Raw genomic sequence first — 17050 nt, 5'->3', positions numbered from 1 at the left:
AAGTGATAGCATTTTTCAGTTCATATTATCCCCAAAGTTCAAGAATATTGCTTTTAAATTTATCTTTGTATGGGCATATTTTGAAATGTAAAATGTCAAACTAAGTAAAACCATATAAAAATATGTGTTGGTTACTTCACATAACATAAAAATAAGAAATCATCCACAAATACTATGGAACTGCCTTATTTGTATATAACTTATTTATTAAATTGAAATATTACCCTATACGGTAACAACTGAAGTCAGAACTAGAGGGAGATTAACAAATATAAAACTTGAGAAACAGACTTCCAAGGAATGGAATTAATTTAGACAGAAAACACTAAATTATTAAGAGAAATGGCAATCAGAAGTAATATACTAGATTGAGAATCCCTCCAGTTGGAGAGGAAGTTATTGCTGTAACATTCACAGTGTTTGGACAGAGGAATAATCTGTTGTGGAATGAGCTAGAGATAGTGATGAAACTGGTGATGAATGATGTGGAGAAATTATATTTTTCCTCTTAAGGATGGAGCTGCAGATGCTATTACTAACTTCCGAATATAGTAAGCATGGTGGAAAATAAGAGTTGGTGACCTAAAGTTCTTTCCATGATGAGTACAAATCTGTCTTACAAATTCAGCCTGCTCATAAGACCTTGCTATTGGTAGCTGTCTCTTTTGGACTCAGAAACAACATGATGCCTTACCAAAGCATGATCCTTATTTATGAATTGTGCATTTCAGAGTCATCCAATCATAGCTATTCCTGAATTACTGCATCAAGGACATTCAAGGATGTCCTCCTAACTGTACTAAAAGATTTTTTCAGGATAAATACATTTAAAAAAATAGAAATATAGCCTCATATCTGTTTGGATTCCTTATATCATCTTCGAGCTGAATTAAGTTTACTAGCACACATCATCTGACTACTGGTTTAAAATAAACTAACACAACCAATCTGAATTGGCAATGCCATAGTCAAGTATATCTGTCTCATGGTCAAGAACAACATCTTGGGAAATAATATTACTGTATGCTGTCTTTGGAAATCACAGCATTTAGAGACTTTTGCAAACAAATTTAGGATTCACTTCAAACGATTTGCATCTTTTTATTAGATCCTCTTAGAATAGAATCATAGTAGTGGAGGTTTAAGGTCAGATGATATGTGAAATTTGGGGCATAGAGTAGGTGCTAAAAATAACAGTTATTTTCCCCGTAGATCCCAAAGCAAGTAACGTTTGTAATTGAAGAGGTGCAAGTTGGATCATACTCAACAGCATTATAACATACATGGATCACTGTAGTTTAATTGGAAAGTGTAGTCCAGAATCAAGACATGAAATTGTCCTACTTCTTGCACAGGGGGAAGAGGAGAAACCTCAAATCTGGTCTAGGACAGAAGCACGAAATAAAGATCCAAGGATGATAGTCATTTGGATAAAGAGTAATTTCTGAATGTTAGTTCTTTAAACAAAACTCTCTAGAAATTACCAATAAATACACTAACCATAAAAACTGCAGTTTCAAGTTATAGAAACTGTTGTTGACTCAATAAAGAAAAAGATATATATACATAAGTGGTTGTACCCATGGCATATGGACATTCTCAAGCCAGGTATCAAACCCAGCCACAGCTGCAGTCTACACTATAGCTGTGGACACGTGGGATCCATAACCCACTGTGCTGGGCCACAGATTGAACATAGGCCTTAGCAGTGACCTGAGCTGCTGCAAAGACAAGACCCAATCCTTAACCCATGGTGCCATAGTGGGAGCTCCTGAGGATGTATACTTTAGCATAGGTTTATCCAAATTTTGAAATCAAAGGGCAACACAAGATTTAAACTTTATCATGTGTTTCCCAAATTTTGATCAAGCATTGCTTAGATCTCTGTTTTTCTGATTCACCTCTTATTTCTTATATCTCTAATCAAATATTATTATGGGAGTTCCTGTCCTGGTACAGCAGAAATGAATCTGACTGGGAACCATGAGGTCGCAGGTTCGATCCCTGTCCTTGCTCAGTGGGTTAAGGATCCTGTGTTGCTGTGAGCTGTGGTGTAGGTCACAGACGCAGCTCAGATCTGGCTTTGCTGTGGCTTTGGCATAGGCCAGCAGCTGTAGCTCCAATTAGACCCCTAGCCTGGGAAAATCCATGTGCCACAGGTGTGGCCCTAAAAAAACAAAAAGCCAAAAAAAAAAAATGTATTATGCAGTTATTTCTCACAGACTCCTAAGCACCTCTTAACCTTGTGAAATTTTAACAAAAGTTATCTGCTTTTTTTTTTTTTTTTTTTTTTTTGTCTTTTGGCCATTTCTAGGGCCGCTCCCGCAGCATATGCAGGTTCCCAGGCTAGGGGTCGAATCAGAGCTATAGCTGCTGACCTACAACAGAGCCACAGCAACGTGGGATCCGAGCCACGTCTGCAACCTACACCACAGCTCATGGGTAATGCTGGATCCTTAACCCACTGAGCAAGGCCAGGGATCGAACCCGCAACCTCATGGTTCCTAGTCGGATTTGTTAACCACTGAGCCACGACGGGAACTCCAAAGTTATCTGCTCTTTAAGTGTTTTCTGTTTCAATAAAAATCATTGGAAATAATTTTAAGCTTATATCTCTCTGAAGTTCTCTTTACTTATTCAGTGAACTTACCTGAAGAAGTGTTAGCCACGATCTAGGAGTGCTCTCACAGACAGGATATAAAATAGTGGACAGGGTTGTTCCATTTAAGTAGCTTCAAATATGTAATAGGATTATTGATTCCTGTTGGTGATGGTTTAGTTGTTAGAAATATATTTGTTTTAAAAAAATAATGAATAAGCATAATGTGTTATATTTTTAAAATGAATACTTAACACATCAATCCATGTGATTGTGTGCTTTAGAGACGTTTAGCCATAATTATTAAACCTTTGCCAGGTTTTGGGTACTTGACTTATCTCTGTTATTCATTATAACAATATTATGAGTTTGGCATTATTATCCTTATTTCTCATATTAAAAAAGTGGAAGCCCTGAGAGTTTTGGCAGTATATCCAAGGGTAAGCTGCTAATATGCAGTAGCACTGACTTTCTCACATGTAGCATTTACTGTACTTTGCATTGAAACCATCAATACACTTGATACTTTGACTACGTAGGTGCTTTAACTGTAATATTGTAGTATTTTCTCACCTCACCTAATCCCTATACAGACTGTCCTTAACGAATAGTAATTACACTTAGGATCTTAGAGCCTTTCTTGAACAATGAAACATTTCCACTAAAGCTCAGAGGTGGAGGCTACCAACACAAACAATCTTGGGGTAAGGTAAATGGATATAATGTGTATGAAATTATAACACTGGAAATCCCACAATAAAATTAAGACTAGTTCATTTTATGACTTCAATGGAAAATACTAATGAGGTTCTAACATCACCAAGGGTCAAAAGATAGAGAGGGGGAAAAATAAAATAATGTCATGATAGAAGTTAGGACTTTTGCCTGGCCAGGATAGGGTGGACAGCTCTGTGATAATACCAAATGATGTGATAGAACTCAACTTTGCAACATTATTTTAAATGAATTATTAGAATTTTATCTTATAATGCAATTACTATTAAGAAACATAGGACGCTCCCATTGTAGCTCAGTGGTAATAAGCCCGACCAGTATCCATGAGGACACAGGTTTGATCCCTGGCCTTGTTCAGTGGGTTAAGGATCCGGCATTGCTGTGAGCTGTGGTGTAGATTGTGGATGTGGCTCAGATCCAGTGTTGCTGTGGCTGTGGTATAGGCCAGAAGCTGTAATTCTAAATCAGCTGTAGCCTGGGAACTTGCATATGCCACAGGTATGGCCCTAAAAAGCAAAAAAAAAAAAAAAAAAAGAAATATAAAGAATATATACTTGTTATTTATATTAGGATGTCTGAAGACATCTTTTAGCTTCATGCTTTTATTGAATCTTACTACACTTTTAAGAGATGTTCCATTACAACCCCATTTTGATGTGGAAATTCATTATGTTTTCAATACTATATTTTATTAACCTCCTCATCAACTATGTAGTGAAAATTACTAGGAAAAAAGATTGGGCATGATAATATAGACACCCTCCTAAAGAAGCTAACAGTCTAGTATGTGAGATGGCATGGACACCCTGATAAAGAAAGAGATACAAAAGGACACAAGACAGGATAGAAAGGATAAGCAGAGTTAAAGAAGAAGTATTCACGAATGCCTCATGGCCTTTGAACATATCCTTGGACAATATGTGTTATCTTAACATATAAGGAAAAAAAGGTCATGTCAACCAGAGGACACAACACAAAGCATTTAGCATGTTTAGGGAAAACCAAGTACTATACTTTTGGTACAGAATACAAGAAATACAGTCTTATAAGATGGTTCATTAACATCAGATTTTTCAACAACCTGGAATGAGACTGGATTTTTTTTATTAAACAGAGTTATTGACAATTTATAAAATAAGATTGAGTACAGAATCAAAATGGTAATTTAAAAAAGAATATTGTGATAATTTCCTGAAGGTTGAACTAATCAGTGGAATGGACAGTAGACAAGAGACCAGTTAACAATAATCTAGGTGTTGGGAAATGAGAGACTAGAGTAAGAACAATAGGAATCACAAGGAGATTTCTGGCATAAATATTAAAAATTAACAAAATAAAACTTACAGCTCACTGGATTTATGGGTTAGTGCTAAGGGTGAAGAAGTAACCAGTGAATAATTTGAGCTTTCAAGAGGAATAATAATCACAAAATATAGAAACCACAGGAGGAGTTATTTTACACCTGAAGTCTAGGTTGGAAATGTATGGCTTGAGCTTGGGAGGGGGTTAGGAATGAAAGTACTGTTTTAGGAATTTAAAGAGAGACAGTAACTAAACCCGTCTCATTATAACAATAGCAATAAAACGTCCCCAAAGAGTAGGAAAACAACCTCAGTGGAGGTAAGAAATAGTGGCTTGGGAGGTAAGGAGATGGAGAGATCGGACAAGTACAGAGAGAACTTGAGCACTGCCTCCAGCAAGAAGAGTGGTCTTCGAGAGAACTCGGTGAATCATCGGAAATCCTGCAGAGATACAGAAGGGTGCAGCCTGAGCAAAGGGCATCAGCTCTGCAACTTTGATGTGCCTGTGTGCACTCAGCTGTGACTCCAGGAATGCTGCCCTCTGTAGACTTTGAGCCTGTGCAGTCCTCTCGCATCAGCATTTCCCTTGTGTCTTCTCCCAACCCCAGCCTCCATTACCAGAGCAAAAATTTAGAGATTATGAGATGAGGTTTTAAACCAGGCAAGAATACACAGGTGTACAATTTTTTTTAATATGGAAATATCATCACCCTATTCAAAACATAAAAGGAATTGTTTCCTTTTTTGACTTTTTAAGGGCACATCCATGGGCATATAAAAATTCTCAGGCTAGGGGTCAAATCATAGCTGTAGCCATCAGCCTACACCACAGTCACATCAACACCAGATCTGAGCCGTGTCTGCAACCTACACCACAGCTCACTGAACGAGGATCCTTAACCCACTGAACGAGGCCAGGGATCGAACCCAAGTCCTCATGGTTACTAGTCAGGTTTGTTACCACTGAGCCACAATGGGAACTCGTTGTTATCTATTTTTTATGTAGATGGTCTATGCAGGTTTTTTTACTCCTCTCTCCCAGTGCTGCTGTGATATTATAAGCTCATTGTAGATTTGTCTACTAAATAACAGGACACACTGTGAAGGGCTACTCTGGTAATTTAAAGAGAGATTATCAGGATATAAAAGAAAGACACAGATTTCTCAGTAGGTAGTAAACTTAGGGGTTTTTTGTTGGTGGTGGTTTTTTTTTTTTTTTTTTTTTTTTTTTTTTTTGCAAGAGGTAATTTTACAAGGTACTTAACTATAGTCAGATTCACCATAAGCAATAGTAGATATTTTAAAGGACTCTGGCACTTTTAAGCATTTAAGTGTGCTTTTCACTTGTAAGTGCCAGAGTCAGTTTGTCAATTTCTACTGTTAATGCAGTGCTAGTTGTGTCTATGTGCATGCTTGAGAGGGTAGGGTGTGAGTGAAAGAGAGTGAGAAAGCGGGAAGGAAACACAGAGAAGCAGAGACACAAAGAAGGAGCAAGAAGAGGAAGTAGAGGAAAAGAGAGAATAAGAGAAGAAAATGAGAAGAATGAGGTACTCTGTAATTATCTCAATGTGCTTATCTCACAGTAGTATAATTCTAATAATTAGACTGTGATATCTTAAATTATCCTTATTTTTACAAATTCTCTGTGCGTGAATGAGAAAGAAAACATTTCTAATAGGGGCTGGTTGCCCCAGTACTCTCAGAAAGGAGACTATTCATTTTCAGTCATTTCTTTCCTGCAACACATTTTGTAATGAAATAAGGCAAAGGAAGTGGCTGGTCTCTGACCCTCAATTTGCTCTCCTGGGTGTTCTTGCCCATCTCCTGTCTCACTTTTATTCCAGATCCTCTGCTCTGAGCCACTGCTCTGCCTCCTCCCCTGTCTCCTTAGCCTTCACTGAGCAGTGATCACTGATCAAATAGTAAGCTACATTTCTTCTGGCTTGTGACTAGAGCATTTATTCATTCTTTAATCACTACTTTTGTAAGTCATATAATGGGATGAAAACAAAAGTCTGAACGAGCTTCTTAGACTAGACCTCTGAATGTAATTATTTATGATTTCTTGATTATGGCTGTTCTTTTCCTGTCTGTATCCCTTCTCTTCTATTGGCCTGACACACAAAAGAAACTAAATTACATTTCAGATAATTGATACCTTTACTTTTGGCAGAAGAAGGAGGACATTTGATCTCATTACAATGTGAAAAAAATATAATGTGATTGAAGTAGAAACTATCTCTGCTCAGCTTTCTGTAACTATTCTGATGATCTGAAAGCCTGTTATTAACAGCATTCACTCATTCACAATATGCACACAAACATTCATACTTTCAGCAATTTTATATTCTGTACAGTCTACCGTGTCATCATATGTACAGAATGTTAAAGTACATTGTTATTATTATTTATCAGAATAATTCAGTTTCTGGAGTTCCCGTCGTGGCGCAGTGGTTAATGAATCCCACTAGGAACCATGAGGTTGCGGGTTCGATCCCTGGCCTTGCTCAGTGGGTTAAGAATCTGGCATTGCCATGAGCTGTGGTATGGGTCGAAGATGTGGCTTGGATCCTGAGTTGCTGTGGCTCTGGTAAAGGCTGGTGGCTACAGCTCCAATTGGACTCCTAGCCTGGGAACCTCCATATGCTGAAAGAGTGGCCCAAGAAATGGTAAAAAGACAAAACAATTAAAAAATAAAAAATTTAAAAATGGAATAATTCAGTTTCTAATGGAAAAACTAAGACCTCAATGTGAGATTAAATGATGCCACATGGTACTCATGGGACATAGTTGGGGGCCTCATAAAGTACAAATCCTGGAATAATATATCTATGCTACAGAGAGGATGAGACCTGAATTCCTTTGTTTCTATCATGTGCCTTCTCTGATCAGTAGTACTGCATCTATCAAGTCAGATGTCTTCCAGTCTCATCGAAGTTTATATGCAGGAAGCAAATGGATGGTTATTGTGCATGTTTTAAGAAACAGTGATTTTTAAATGGAGATTTAAAAATTTTTAAATTAAAAAATCTCCCTATATTACCTGGAAATTCTGCCATTTAGATTATTTCCTTAGGAATACAGTTTTCTATAAATACAGAGCTAGAGGCATGTTTAAAATAATGGACTGGTGCAGAGGGGAAGTGGATTCAAATTTCATCTTTAGCAGAGCAACTCTCTATATGTCTTTAGGCACAGACATACTTACACAGTCATCCTCAAATGCTACATATCTTTTGAACACACTTTTGATATTTCATTGATTTCTATTCTGTCTATCCCACCTCACCAACATAGAAGCCTCAATTTGCCTCTCCAGCCTTGCTTAGAGATACAGTATAGGTCTGTGACTTAGAATCCTTTGAAGGATCACTCAGATCAAAATAACAGGAGGAGGGTGGCCTTGAGCAGATTCAGTGTTGCTGGAGAGGATGGTGGTGTGTTACTGAAAAATTAAGAGCTGTCTGCAGTATGAAGCCCAGCAGCACCATTGCAGGTCTCGTGATGAGGTAGGAGATAGATGGGCTCCAGGATAGACATTTGCAACTAGCCTTTTATTTACACTTCTTGAAGCAGGAGGTACGTGGGCTCTGGACAGACATTTACAACCAGCCACGTACCTGTACTTCAAGATAGAAGTAACAACAGGCACGAGGCAAATAACTGTTACCTATCCTCTGTAAACAATGGTAATCGATGGTAATGACAGGACCAAAAGAGGGGCTGAGCCCTGCTTGGACAAAAGACCAAGGGGTCACGTACTCCCCATCTTCAGGGTCAGGGAGACCCCCTCTGGGTCAGAAGGAGGGGGTTCCAGGCCATACCAAGTCTAGATTACTTTCCCACCACAGTTTGCTTTGGAATCCAACTTGGCCTAAAGATGTGCACACAGATCAGGGGAGGGTCCTGGATCTGGTCAGGTGTAAAAGATAAAACAAGGTAACTGGCCAAAGGAAGACAAAACCTGGAAGAACTGTCCTATATAAATGGTTTAAATCACCTCTCTGGGGAGTTCCTGTTGTGGCTCAGTGGTCACAAACCTCACTGGTATTCATGAGGACATGGGTTTAATCCCTGGCCTCACTCAGTGGGTCAAGGATCCAGCATTGCTGTGAGCTGTTGTGTAGGTCACAGAAGTGGTTTAGATCCCAAGTTGCTGGGGCTGTGGTGTAGGTCGGCAACTGCAGCTTTGATTCGACCCCTAGCCTGGGAATGTCCATATGCCACAGATGTGGCCCTAAAAAAATCAGTCACCTACCTCTTGGTGCACTCCTCATTGAGGGGGACGCCCACACCCAGGCTCCTTTGGGTGTCTATTACTGCCTGACTTCTGCCTTAGATAAATAGACTAATTCTTTATGTGCTCTCCCACACTTTGTACCAAGTTTCTAATAATAAAATTTATACCTGTTTTTACAGTCTTTGCCACCTTGAAACATTCTTGCTTTCAATAGGGGGCAAGAATCTGGGAAGTTTTGCCTTCAGCCTCTAGCTGGTCTATGCGCTAGGATTCCTGGTTTTCACTCAGGCTGCAGAGGTTCAATTCCTGAGCAGAGAATTTAAGATCTCCCTCCAAGCCATCACTCACTGCTACTTCTCCGAAATCAGTGACAAGGTGTTGGCCATGGCGCCTGTGCAGAAGCAGCACACCGCTTCCGTGATCAGCATGGCTGTGATTTGGTGGCTGTTCTTGGTGGCATAGCTTCCAAGCCAGATTTTCTGTTCCTCCTATAGTTTATGAAAACTATGCACTCCTTGGTCAAACTGTCTTTGCTAAATTTGTTAGACTAGGTTCTGACGCTTATAAATAAGATCCCTAGCATATTAAAGAACTTGTAGTTTCTCAGACCTGTAGGCTAGCATTCAAATCTCAAATGCCAGGAAGAGAAAGATCTTTTAAGCAAAGTGGACCTGATTTAAGCCATTAGTGAAAGTTAAGGACCAGGGCTTTGCTCTCCCTCTTTGAGTGTACGCAGCTCTAGCTGTTAGGTCATTCTGTTACACTAGCTCATTCTGTTACACTAATTTATAGAAGAAACTGGAAATCTATTTTATTACTTAAATTCTTCTAACTTTATAAATACTGTCTATTAATAAAAATGTTTTAAAGCATGGTGGGATCAGAGAAGACATATCTGTATTCTGGATGGAGCCTAAGATGATTTTTTTCATGCTGCTACCTTTCTCTGGGATATTAAGCTGAAATGACTCCTTCAAGAAGCATTTCCTAACCACCACCCCTCTTTTGGCAGCAGGCAGTGAGAAAGAATCAGACGCAGGGCTGGAGGAAAATGTGGGCAGGATAAGCATTAAATTGGAAGAGAAACTGTAACTTTGATTTATGTAACATTAGACTTTTCAACATGGAAATGAAAAGTCTGGGTCATACTAAACTTTTTAATGAACATGAAAGCATAAAAGAAAAAATACCTGGAAGACACACACACATACACCAGGGGTAGGAAGCTAAATTTATTATTCTAGGGTTAAATATAGAAATTGGGGAAAAAATAAATTTACTACCTTCCTATACCTCAAAGAGTACCCTAATAAAGAAATAGAGCCCATATTTCTGGTTGACCACAGCATCCCTGGTGCCCCAGCTGAGTGGAAACTCAATATTTGTTAATCAATTATCATGTATTTATGACTGCACACTTCAGAATAAAAAGTGCACATTCTACTGGAAGAAATATTTGTTTAGTAGAATTATTGAACAATAGCTATTTAAGACCAGAGAAAATTTTTGACATAATCCAGTACAGCTATATCGGTTTTCCTGTATGAAACAGAGACACCATGAAATAAATCCACTTGCCAAAGTCATAAACATTCCTGCAGCAGAGCAGGGACAAAGCCCTGCAGACTCTAGATCACAATCCTGACATGGCTATATAGAGCTGGAGTTGGTGATATACCAGATAAAAATAGGTTATTGTTTTTTTTTGTCTTTTTGTCTTTTCTAGGGCCCCACCCAAGGCATATGGAGATTCCCAGGCTAGGGGTCTAATCAGAGTTGTGGCTGCCAGCCTACACTACAAGCACAGCAATGCAGGATCCTTAACCCACTGAGCGAGGCCCGGGATGGAACCCACAACCTCATGGTTCCTAGTTGGATTCATTAACCACTGATCCACAGCAGAAACTCCAAAAATAAGTTCTTTTTTAAACAAGCATTTATTTGTATCTTGACCTTAATGACTTCTAAGGGAGACTATACAAACCCAGGCACTTTACATCAATGCAGAAATTTAAATATAGACATGCATAACCATATGCCTTATATTTGATTTGGCTTCATTTTAATAAGCCATTGTTCTGCTGTTATTCTATATATGATTTTTAAAATGTTATAATTTGTCTCAGAAAATTTGGAAGTATTTTTCAGCAGAAAATATCTTTTGATAAGAATGTTTCAGAGATTTTCTGGAGTGTTCTTTAATGATGCTTCTGTGTCACCATTTGCAGGTTTTGCCATGTGCTCTCATGTTGATTGCTTCCCTTCCAGATAATGGGAAGCAATTTCCAGCCATGCACTTGCTACACACTTATATGTGAGATGCTAGTATACATAGCCAAAGGCTATGGCTGCTGTGAGGTGACTGTATTATCCGGAGTCCCCACATTCATATGCCTCAGTCTCTCTCTGGACCTCATACTGCTTCCCATACCCATTCTTTTCACATAAACTTTACAATTTCATTTTCAATTATATATTTCCTATCTCTTTCCACATTGTAAAAGTCTAGAAAAATACCTTAATTTAAAAATAAGACACACTATTTTTAAACTTTGTTAAAAAGAAATCACACTTGGAGTTCCCTAGTGGTTCAGCAGGTTAAGGATCCAGTGTTGTCACTGCTATGGCTCAAGTTGCTGCTGTGGCGCAACTGGCTGTTGTGGCACGGTTCAGTTCCTGGCCTGGGATCCTTCCACATGCCACGAGTAGAGCCAGAGGAAAAAAAGGGATCCACATTGTGACTACTTGCTGACAACAACAAGGAAGTAACATGAGTCACAAAATGAGCACAGGATTTACGGTTAAAACTGGATTAAATGCCAATGACTGTAACCTTAAGCAAATGAATGAATTATGCTCTGTAAGCCTCAGTGTTCCCATTTGTTAGATGTTGATAAAGGTATCAGTTTTGTCAGGTTGCTAATAATATGAAAAATGGATTCTCTTAGAAATATTCATAAATGCCATTGTGTTTTTTTTTCCTTTTTGTTTTAAGATCTGCTACATGACAATTACACTCCTGTTCTCTCTCTTATTTTTGGCTTTTTGTCTTTTTAGGGCCACACCCGCAGCATATGGAGGTTCCCAGGCTAGGGGTCCAATCAGAACTGTACCTGCCGACTTATGCCAGAGCCACAGCAACTCAGGATCTGAGCCATGTCTGTGACCTTCACCACAGCTCATGCCAATGCCAGATCCTTAACCCACTGAGAAAGGCCAGGGATGGAACCCGTGTCCTCATGGATGCTAGTCCGGTTCATTAACCACTGAGCCATGATGGGAACTCCAGACACCTGTTCTCTTTTAAAATCATAGCTTCTTGTATCCTCAGCATTCGTTATACTCTGTCCCCGTACACAGCAGCCTATAGCGTGGAGGTATCAATCTGTCATGAACTCCTGGGATTGAGACCTTGAGACTTCACCCCTCCTAACCACAGTAGACTAGTTCAGGAAGAAACAAGCTGAGTTGTTCTAATTAAAGCCCTAAACTTTCTTTTTTGTTGTTGTTTGTTTTTTATTTTTTATTGATCCCACTTATTATTATTATTATTATTATTATTATTATTATTATTATTTTAATAGTTATTTCCCCAATACAATTTTTTGTCTACAGCATGGTGACCGAGTTACACATACATGTACACATTCTATTTTCACACATTATCATGCTCCATCATAAGTGACTAGACGTACTTCCCAGGGCTACACAGCAGGATCTCATTGCTAATCCATTCCAAAAGCAATAATTTGTATCTATTAACCCCAAGCTCCCCAACCACCCAACTCCCTCCCCCTCCCCCTTCTTGTAACAATTAGAGGAAGAGAGAGTCTCTCAACTGGATGTTTTTAACATGAACCAAATCAAGGACAAAGCAAAAGTATGGAAAAAGCCTGTGCAGCAGAAGCACGGAGAAATAATTTTAATACATTGTTGGTGAGTGCTTTAAATCAGTACATACCACTGAATGGAGGCAACAGACTGCAAGCTGCTTAATCATATTTATGTTATTTAGCATTTATACCATTTCTTAATTTTTATGTTTAAAAAAGATTCTGGAATTTACTGGGATAAATAATATGAGTGTGTTTACAGTCGTGCAACATATTTCCGCAGCGCTTTCCCAAACTGTTGTGACTCTTTATTCTTTATTGATGTGTAAGAAACCTGTTTCTCTACATTTTGTCCACAGTTAGAATTATCTTTAAAAGTTGTTTTATAGAATCGACTGGCCAGAAATGTCCCAAATCATATATTAGTTTGAGATTCTTTGTGTCGATTAGTTGAAAAAAAAATTTTTTAAAATATGCTCAGGAATCATGGCAGTCTTTCTTAAAAGGGTCTTTTCCATATTTTAGAGCAGGCTTTTTAAATAATGATAATTTAAAAGGCAGAATAAAAAATGTGTATATCATATAATTGCAACTACCCAAAAATCAGATAGTCATAGAAAAAAATAAGAGAAGCAAATAGAATTGGGTCCTGGTTTTTGTCCTTAAATTACTGTACATTAGACTTCCTTAAAGTGACCATATTCCATTCATATATCATTTTCAATGAGGTGAAATTAAGTGAAACCTTAAAAAATAAATGTTAATATTGATTTTACATTTTTTCGCAGGGCAATTGTGAATTTGTTTGTAACCACCAAATATGCTAACAGTGCTAGTTTTTATATCACTATTACTTCTAATATTAATATGATGATGATGCTAAAATTTTGCTAAACAATTTTGACAAAAAAAAAAAACTAAGATTGAAAATTACCAGTCAAATATCTCACTCAATTTAAAAGAAAAAAAAATATGACCTGAACTCTATGAATATATAAATATAACTGTTAGGAGATGCTCATATCTGAATAATCTCTTACTCTAATCCTGTATAAGAAGCATACTTTAAGATGCTTGAAAAAAGTAGCCAAAAAATAAATTTCAAGATATCTGAGAACATTTTAATATTGAAGAATTATATCGTTAGTCTCTCTAAAAATGTGCATGGTAATCATAAAATCATATTTAATCTCTACACAATCCCAGCTGTTGCCACATAATGCTCACTCCCATCTACAACCAAAGGTAACAAAAAATTACATTTTATCTTCATCTTTAGGATTGTCATGTGAACAGAGTCAAACCCTCAAAATAAATTTAATTAAATATAAGTGAAATTCTAAAATTGATATTTCTTGGATTTTATAAGGAAGGTCTGTCTCTCTCTCTGTCACTTATGTTTGCCCTTTCTCTTTTCTTTTTTGTCTTTTCAGGGCCACACCCACCACGTATGGAGGTTCCCAGGCTAGGGGTCGAATAGGAGCTGTAGCTGCTGGCATTGCTGGATCCTTAACCCATTGGGAGAGGCCAGGGGTTGAACCCACAGCCTCATGGTTCCTAGTCGGATTTGTTTCCACTGTACCATGACAGGAACTCCCCTTTCTCTTCTTAAGAAGACTGTTTATGAAAGTATTTAGGAGTTCTCTTAGGGTGCAGTGGGTTAAGGCATTGTCACTGCAGTGGCTTGGTCACTGCTATGGCACAGGTTTGATGTCCTGACCTGGGAACTTTCACATCTCAGGAGTGGCAAAATAAGTAAATAAGTAAATTTCCTGAATTTATATCCACCAAAATTCCCACAGCTGGGAAATGGGGAGGTTTCTTTAAGGACAGAGAGTAGAGATTCTGAGAAGGAACTTCAAAAGTGAACTCAGAAATGCTTGCACTTTGTGGAATACAAGAGAAAAAATTGATTCATACTGAATCTATGATTGTTAAAATAAATATCAGGGATACATTTACTCTAACTATAATGCAGAGTAACATAAATTAAAATGGATAAATTTAAACACAAGAAAAATAACAGTGAAATACTCTCAGACATAATTAACCCCAAACACTCTGGGATAGGTAATGCTATGTCTGGCCTATATAGTGATGAGAAAAAAGTAGCCTCTAACATCTGGAAGCGGACTTAACACTCAGAGACAGACTTTCATGAACTTCTAATGAGCATAAACAACTTTATAAAACATCAACATCAGACAAGGCCACTCCATGCTCATGGGATTAGGCAAAAAAAGCAAAACCCCTCAGAAAGCACATCTAAATAGAGAAACAAACAAACAAAAAACAAACATAAGCAGTGTTCATATGACCAAAAAAGAACACTATCTCCCATTTTGGGAAATGTGAATGACTTCTGCTTCTTTATTAATTACAGCTTTAGTCTCACTCTATTCTTTCCTCCTTCTCAAAAAGATTTGTTAAAATAATCAATCATGGAATTACCCCTGCTTCCTGACATCATCCAGTTCAGAGCAAAACTCCACTTCCTTATACCCTCCCCGAAAAAGACCAACACAGGACCAAATCCTACAGTAATGCCTCTTTAATACTCTCTTACTAAGACATCCAATGGTTCCCCAAGGAGTGTGTGCTCCCTTAATGCAGTGATTAATAGATAATACCTGTTCAACTGGAGGACATTGACAGAGAAAAATCATCAGGTAGGCATTTATAGGCATTTATACCTGACAGTAATTGTATCATTTATTAAGCTTCTTGCCATTTAGTTTTACAGTATATCTTAGAATGCTAAAAATATGAAAGTAGCCTCAAGTGTATCCTCAAACCTTTATATTCACCTTGCCATTTTCGGTTAGAAGTTCTTATATCATATTTATTTACATAGATTTTTTGATATGTATACATGACAGGTTTAGGATGTAAATATATAAAGCCACGCATAACAACTAAAGTCATCTAACTATCTACAGTTTGAAAAAGCTAATTATTATCGTTTGTATATGACATGTCAACATCAATAGTTAGCATTATGAACAAATGTTTGGCAACTTAATAGATTAACTAGAAGCTATTAGAACTAATGAGGTAATTCAAAGAATTAGCAGGAGAAAAAGCAAACATTCAAAAATCAACCTTTTCTTATGTTATCTAGGAGACTGGATAATAGAACAGTATTCCCATATGTAACAGTAACATCACTAACCATAAATAAGTAGGAATAAGCTCAGCAAGAAATATTTGGAACATATTTGATGGAAATTTTTAAATTTTATAGCATTTTTATAAAGATTGAATGGAGGAGTTCCCGTGGTGGCAAAGTGGTTAATGAATCCGACTAGGAACCATGAGGTTGCGGGTTCGGTCCCTGCCCTTGCTCAGTGGGTTAACGATCCGGCGTTGCCATGAGCTGTGGTGTAGGTTGCAGACGCGGCTCAGATCCCGCGTTGCTGTGGCTCTGGCGTAGGCCGGGGCTACAGCTCCAATTTGACCCCTAGCCTGGGAACCTCCATATGCCACTGAAGCGGCCCAAAGAAATATCAAAAAAAAAAAAAAGATTGAATGGAGATGTGTTAGTTTCCCTTGTACTAATTTATAGGATGTATGCAACTCAAATTAATTATCTGAAGAATATTTCTTTTTTTTTTTTTTTTTTTTTGCTATTTCTTTGGGCCGCTCCCGCGGCATATGGAGGTTCCCAGGCTAGGGGTCGAATCGGAGCTGTAGCCGCCGGCCGCCGGCCCACGCCAGAGCCACAGCAACGCGGGATCCGAGCCGCGTCTGCAACCCACACCACAGCTCACGGCAACGCCGGATCGTTAACCCACTGAGCAAGGGCAGGGACCAAACCCGCAACCTCATGGTTCCTAGTCGGATTCGTTAACCACTGCGCCACGACGGGAACTCCATGAAGAATATTTCTTGAACTTAATTGTAAAGCAGTTTCTAAAATAAATATGTGATAACAACGTAAGGGTTTGAGGATACACTAAGTTCTGCCACAAATTAAACCAACAAAATCTAGCATGATGTTATAGCAGTAGACATAACAGACCAGTATTTTAGAATGAAAGCCTCAATGATAGATCATGGTGTGCAAAAAAAAAAAAAAACAAAAACAAAAAAAAAAAAAAACAAAAAACAAAACAAAAAAAACTTATCAGAATTTAGTAGGAAAAATAATACCCCCCCTGAAAAAAAAAAAGTCTATGTACTTCACCCTAGAATAGATGATCATGTTACCTTGTGTTGCAGAAGAGACTTTTTGAATGTGATTAATTATGAACATTGATGGGGAGATTATCCTGGATTATCCAGGTGGATCTAATCTAATTACATGAGTCCTTAAAAGCACATAAACTATCCTGTGCTTAAA

Source organism: Sus scrofa, chromosome 18, assembly GCF_000003025.6.
Source record: "Sus scrofa isolate TJ Tabasco breed Duroc chromosome 18, Sscrofa11.1, whole genome shotgun sequence".
Classification (NCBI taxonomy): Eukaryota; Metazoa; Chordata; class Mammalia; order Artiodactyla; family Suidae; genus Sus; species Sus scrofa.
The sequence above is the reverse complement of the archived record's forward strand: the minus strand, read 5'-3'. Positions refer to the sequence as shown.